Here is a 6,608-nt window from a genome sequence, read left to right as displayed (position 1 = left end):
TAGTTTGTGCAAATTACGTGGTGGGCTTATGTGAGCAGAGAGTGCTGCATTATGGACGGTAAGATGCACTAATTATGGCAGGATTCCTTTTCAAATAATCAGGAATAGTTAAAGTGCAATTACAAAATTTATATATTTAAAGATGACAACGGGTGCTTTTGACATGTGTAATTGACAAGGGCGTGTCAAGGTAAAGGAAGGCCACATGTTACCGGCCACGCCCAGATTTAAGCTACAGTGTCCCAATGTGGTCTTGATTTTTAATTTTACAGATTAATTTTTAAATGCCAATAGAAAGATTAACCATTACCTATTAAGATTATTATTATAATTATTATTGTTAATCGTTTCTTTTGTGAATAGCAGCTTAAAGGCCTTAGACAACTACTGGAACTGTATTTTCGGTACCAGGCCTTCAAAACGACGCGCAAAAAGCTGCGTACGCTGATATTCGTCTTGCATTTCAGGAAGTCCTTACTTGGGCTGAATTTGGCTTTTAGTATTAATTAGGGCTTCAGTTTAACCACTTGGCATGTTTCTAGTTTTTCTTAATTCAAAGTGCTGAAAAGGCCGAAAATAAAATTTGATAAAAGGATTGCATATGAGCGAAATGACAAGAACTAGAATTGTTTCCTACCTTGTGTTTACTTTACAAGTAGGAATATACACTTACCGGTCCTTACCAGATGATGTCATGCTATCAGGCGCTAAACAGAATGGTTGGAATCAAGCTTTATTTACTAGTAAATTGTGCCTGGCCTTCAAGAGTGCACTTTCATTAATCATGCTGGTATTAGCGTCTTCAATACTGACAGATGCCTTCCGTGAAAGCGAAATGGAATCCCCATCTGCTAAAGGACTGTAGCTCAATCGTTCAACCTCAGATGCCCGTAGGTTGTTACAAAGGTGAAAGAGACTGTGATCAAAGACTCTTCTTTGCTGATGACTGTGCACTCAACGCCAGTGCAGAGCAGAAGGTGCAGCATGAAATGGACTGCTTCGCACAAGCCTGCGACCATTTTGGACTCAACATCAGCTACAAGAAGGCCGATGTTATGTACCAGGCTGAATAAGGAAAGACACAACAGGAGCCACGCATAACGGTGAAGGGATAACCTCCAGGCAGTCGAAAACTTCATCTACCTGAGTAGTACACTTTCTCGTGCAGTGAACATAGACGCTGAAGTCAACAACAGGATTGCCCGGCAAGGCCAGCACTGCTTTTGATAAACTCTGAACATCTGGGGATGGAGAAAACTCAGACTTATCACCAAGCTGAAGGTCGACTATGCAGTGGTCCTAACCACCTTCCTTTGTGCCTGCGAGACTTGGATTGTCTACAGCAGACACGCTAAACAGTTCAACCACTTCCACATCTCAGCAGACCTCTCCACATCTGATGGCAGGACAAAGTCACGGAGGTTCTGGAACGGGCTGGCCTTTGCAGAGTCTACAGCAACCTGCAGAAAGTCCACGTTAGGTGGGCAGGCCATGTGGTCAGAGTGTCAGACAGCCGACTTCTAAAGTAGTTATGCAGCCGAAGCAAGACGCATCACCGAGGCGCAACGAAAGCCTGCTGTCCGAACAGCACCCACTCACACGTGTCCTACGTGTGGGCGATCCTTCAGGGCCCGGATTGGCCTCGCCAGTTACCTCCGGAACCACATCCACCGCTCTTCCCTTTGACTCGAAGCCATGGTCATCTTAGACATTGAAGAATGGACAACAACAACAATAATAGGAGTCATATGTCCTAAAATCACTTTCAATCCGTAATGACTTGCACTTGTGCAACAAAAAAATCCTTCATTTCGCCTTCAATTAGCCTTGAAAAGTAGGCAAACGTCCGACGCTGTTCACTTTGGAAAGGTTTCCTCATCTGAGAATGATGACCAAAGGTATTAAACACACCTTTTTCGTTTGACATTAGTTCATGTAAGTAGCATTAAATAGTTATCATTTTAGCATTTCAGATTAATGTAAATGACGACTTGTTCCTGAGATTCCATTTTCAGCTGTTTAGAGACAGAAGGAAAAGAACGCAAACGGGCAGGCCCCGAAGGGCATTGTGGGTGGTTTTAAGATCTCTGCTCTTAGACTTCAGCATCAAGAGTTACTCTCCTAGACTAAGAAAATGGCACAAGACCTATAATTACAAGTACAAACAAGAAAAAAACGTTTTCAGTAACAATAACCCAGATAACCTTCACGACCGAGTCAGAAGGGGAGTGGGTCTATTCCTGTTTTGACGTCACAATCTACGTTGCATGCATTTTTACGAAGAGTTAATGCAATGTAAATACGTTTGTGACGTCAAAACAGGAATAGACCCACTCCCCTTCTGACTCGGTCGTGAAAAAAAAGATGCTTGGATTTTATGCATGGATTGATGCTTATAAAAACAAATCGGGCTTGAAATGTATTTAAAGTACATTTGTAACAATGATCAAGGGAAAAAAATATGTAATACTTAGTCATCCCATTTTCAGGCTTGCATCTAGGGTGCATGTTTATCCGCCAAACAACATGGCAAAAGAAGCAATATGTTTTGCAGTAAAGTTCACATTTTAAAGTTTTTTTCAAAGTTAATTTCGTAATCAGCGATTGCTTGGATTTTTTACCGGATTCACACACCACCAATGAAACCCTGCTTCAAAATGCTCAGCCAAGTGGTGTAGCGCACAATATTTTAATATTAATAACTTTAGGACGCGAGAATACAAGACTACGAGGTAAGGGTTGGGTTGGGAAACTTTTCTCTTTTAAATGAAATTTGAAACTGTAACAATACCTATTGGATTTGTTAAGGAAAATAGTGAAAATAAGGAATTAGTTACAGAAGTGCCAAAAATGACATCTTGATAAGTGGTTACAAAAGTGCCATAAATGTTACTTAAGTGCCATAGTGATACCAAAGCGCCGCTTCATGTTACTTAAGTGCCATTGTTACCAAAGTGCCAAGTTACTTAAGCGTCAAACGAGTTACATGAGTGCCATTTACGTTATGGAAGTGCCATATTTTGGTTACAAAAGTGACAATACGTCTAGCTCTCTCTCTCTCTCTCTCTCTCTCTCTCTCTCTCTAGACGTATTGTCACCACTTTTGTAACCTTTTGTCTCCTATCAAATTTGACCCCCTCAAAAACGTTGGAAATGAGGAAAAAAGCGTTGCACTGCTTGTTTATGATAGTTTCAATGTTCTGCCCAGTTTTGGGGTTGATTCGATAATTTTCCGTCTTTTTATTGCGCTCTTTAGCATGAAATGTTACAGATGTGCCACACGTGGTGGTAACGATCAGAATTAAGTGGTAAAAACCAATTTCACTGGCAACCGATAGATATTTCCGTCATTAATAAAGTTCACCCCGTTCACCCTCTTGCCACCATAATTTATCAATCGCTGTTTTGAACGCTGAAAGAATATGCCGTAAAAGCGTGTACTTTTTATGATCGATGTTAACTGAAGTCCAATTCGGCAAGTAATTTTAAGGCCATGTTGCCGTTTGCAAAGGTAATATACCCATTGCGCTTTTGTTATTTCTTGTAGGAACCTAAAATTTACCCGGTTTATAGCCCTATTCAAGGTCTGTTTGTCCCTAAATTTCTTTATCGATATCTCATGTTTAAGGGCTTTTATGGCCATTTTCCCGAACCCACCATTCTAGCGTTCAAAAATGGCAAATGTGTTTTTTGGTTCAGACTTTTGCTTGGGCACCATTCCACTTGAATTAATTCAATAGGAATGAAATTTCATTTCATGGTATGACATAGTCCATGTTTTATTATGTGTGAGTTTTAAGCTTGTGCCTTGCATTGTCTTGGGTCTGAGAATAATTTAATTTGCAATTACCTACCGCATGTACGCACGTGACACCGCAAATTTCTGAAGTCTTTCAATGAACCATATCTTGAGTTTCCTTTCTTTATTGGGATTGAAACCCATTTGAAAGTAGCTTTTTAAGAGTAGATTTTTAACGTTTAAGCTGCATTGCGAATTTTTAATTGTATATAATTCGCAGCAAGAGCCACTGTTACCTTTATTTGGGTATTGCCTTTAGGGGTGTGTTTTAAGCCGGGGAAGTTTTTTTTGGTCTCAGCATTGGCTCATGGCTGTCTCACTGCTTTAACTACCAGAGTACTGAGTACAGTTACTTTAAGAGAATGCGGCATTGTCGCAGTTCCAGCACGGGTTACTTGGGCAATAGTTTGTGCAAATTAAGTGGTGGGCTTATGTGAGCAGAGAGTGCTGCATTATGGACGGTAAGATGCACTAATTATGGCAGGATTCCTTTTCAAAAAATCAGGAATAGTTAAAGTGCAATTACAAAATTTAAATATTTAAAGATGACAACAGGTGCTTTTGACATGTGTAATTGACAAGGGCGTGTCAAGGTAAAGGAAGGCCACATGTTACCGGCCACGCCCAGATTTAAGCTACAGTGTCCCAATGTGGTCTTGATTTTTAATTTTACAGATTAATTTTTAAATGCCAATAGAAAGATTAACCATTACTTATTAAGATTATTATTATAATTATTATTGTTAGTCGTTTCTTTTGTGAATAGCAGCTTAAAGGCCTTAGACAACCACTGGAACTGTATTTTCGGTACCAGGCCTTCAAAACGACGCGCAAAAAGCTGCGTACGCTGATATTCGTCTTACATTTCAGGAAGTCCTTACTTGGGCTGAATTTGGCTTTTAGTATTAATTAGGGCTTCAGTTTAACCACTTGGCATGTTTCTAGTTTTTCTTAATTCAAAGTGCTGAAAAGGCCGAAAATAAAATTTGATAAAAGGATTGCATATGAGCGAAATGACAAGAACTAGAATTGTTTCCTACCTTGTGTTTACTTTACTTGTGTAGTACTTTAGTTTACTTTAGTAGGAATATACACTTACCGGTCCTTACCAGATGATGTCATGCTATCAGGCGCTAAATAGAATGGTTGGAATCAAGCTTTATTTACTAGTAAATTGTGCCTGGCCTTCAAGAGTGCACTTTCATTAATCATGCTGGTATTAGCGTCTTTAATACTGACAGATGCCTTCCGTGAAAGCGAAATGGAATCCCCATCTGCTAAAGGACTGTAGCTAAATCGTTCAACCTCAGATGCCCGTAGGTTGTTACAAAGGTGAAAGAGACTGTGATCAAAGACTCTTCTTTGCTGATGACTGTGCACTCAACGCCAGTGCAGAGCAGAAGATGCAGCATGAAATGGACTGCTTCGCACAAGCCTGCGACCATTTTGGACTCAACATCAGCTACAAGAAGGCCGATGTTATGTACCAGGCTGCACTAGGAAAGACATACCAGGAGCCACACATAACGGTGAAGGGATAACCTCCAGGCAGTCGAAAACTTCATCTACCTGAGTAGTACACTTTCTCGTGCAGTGAACATAGACGCTGAAGTCAACAACAGGATTGCCCGGCAAGGCCAGCACTGCTTTTGATAAACTCTGAACATCTGGGGATGGAGAAAACTCAGACGTATCACCAAGCTGAAGGTCGACTATGCAGTGGTCCTAGCCACCTTCCTTTGTGCCTGCGAGACTTGAATTGTCTACAGCAGACACGCTAAACAGTTCAACCACTTCCACATCTCAGCAGACCTCTCCACACCTGATGGCAGGACAAAGTCACGGAGATTCTGGAACGGGCTGGCCTTTGCAGAGTCTACAGCAACCTGCAGAAAGTCCACGTTAGGTGGGCAGGCCATGTGTTCAGAGTGTCAGACAGCCGACTTCCAAAGTAGTTATGCAGCCGAAGCAAGGCGCATCACCGAGGCGCAACGAAAGCCTGCTGTCCGAACAGCACCCACTCACACGTGTCCTACGTGTGGGCGATCCTTCAGGGCCCGGATTGGCCTCGCCAGTTACCTCCAGACCCACATCCACCGCTCTTCCCTTTGACTCGAAGCCATGGTCATCTTAGACATTGAAGAATGGACAACAACAACAATAATAGGAGTCATATGTCCTAAAATCCAGTAGTGTAGCAGCTCTCGTAAGCTGCTATTGTTTGGTATTGTAAGCAGCTTCTATTGTTTTTAAGTCTAGGTCATTGTTTCAATTGTTTAGTCTTTGTTTTTGGCTAGGGTTGCAAACCAATCACGTTATACGTTATGAGAGCTGCTACATGACTCTAAAATCACTTTCAATCCGTAATGACTTGCACTTGTGCAACAAAAAAATCCTTCATTTCGCCTTCAATTACCCTTGAAAAGTAGGCAAACGTCCGACGCTGTTAACTTTGGAAAGGTTTCCTCATCTGAGAATGATGGCCAAAGGTATTAAACACACCTTTTTCGTTTGACATTAGTTCATGTAAGTAGCATTAAATAGTTTTCATTTTAGCATTTCAGATTAATATAAATGACGACTTGTTCGTGAGATTCCATTTTCAGCTGTTTAGAGACAGAAGGAAAAGAACGCAAACGGGCAGGCCCCGAAGGGCATTGTGAGTGGTTTTAAGATCTCTGCTCTTAGACTTCAGCATCAAGAGTTACTCTCCTAGACTAAGAAAATGGCACAAGACCTATAATTACGAGTACAAACAAAAAAAAAAACGTTTTCAGTAACAATAACCCAGATAACCTTCACGACAGAG

This window comes from Montipora foliosa, unplaced genomic scaffold, assembly GCF_036669935.1.
Source record: "Montipora foliosa isolate CH-2021 unplaced genomic scaffold, ASM3666993v2 scaffold_387, whole genome shotgun sequence".
Taxonomy (NCBI): Eukaryota; Metazoa; Cnidaria; class Anthozoa; order Scleractinia; family Acroporidae; genus Montipora; species Montipora foliosa.
The sequence above is the reverse complement of the archived record's forward strand: the minus strand, read 5'-3'. Positions refer to the sequence as shown.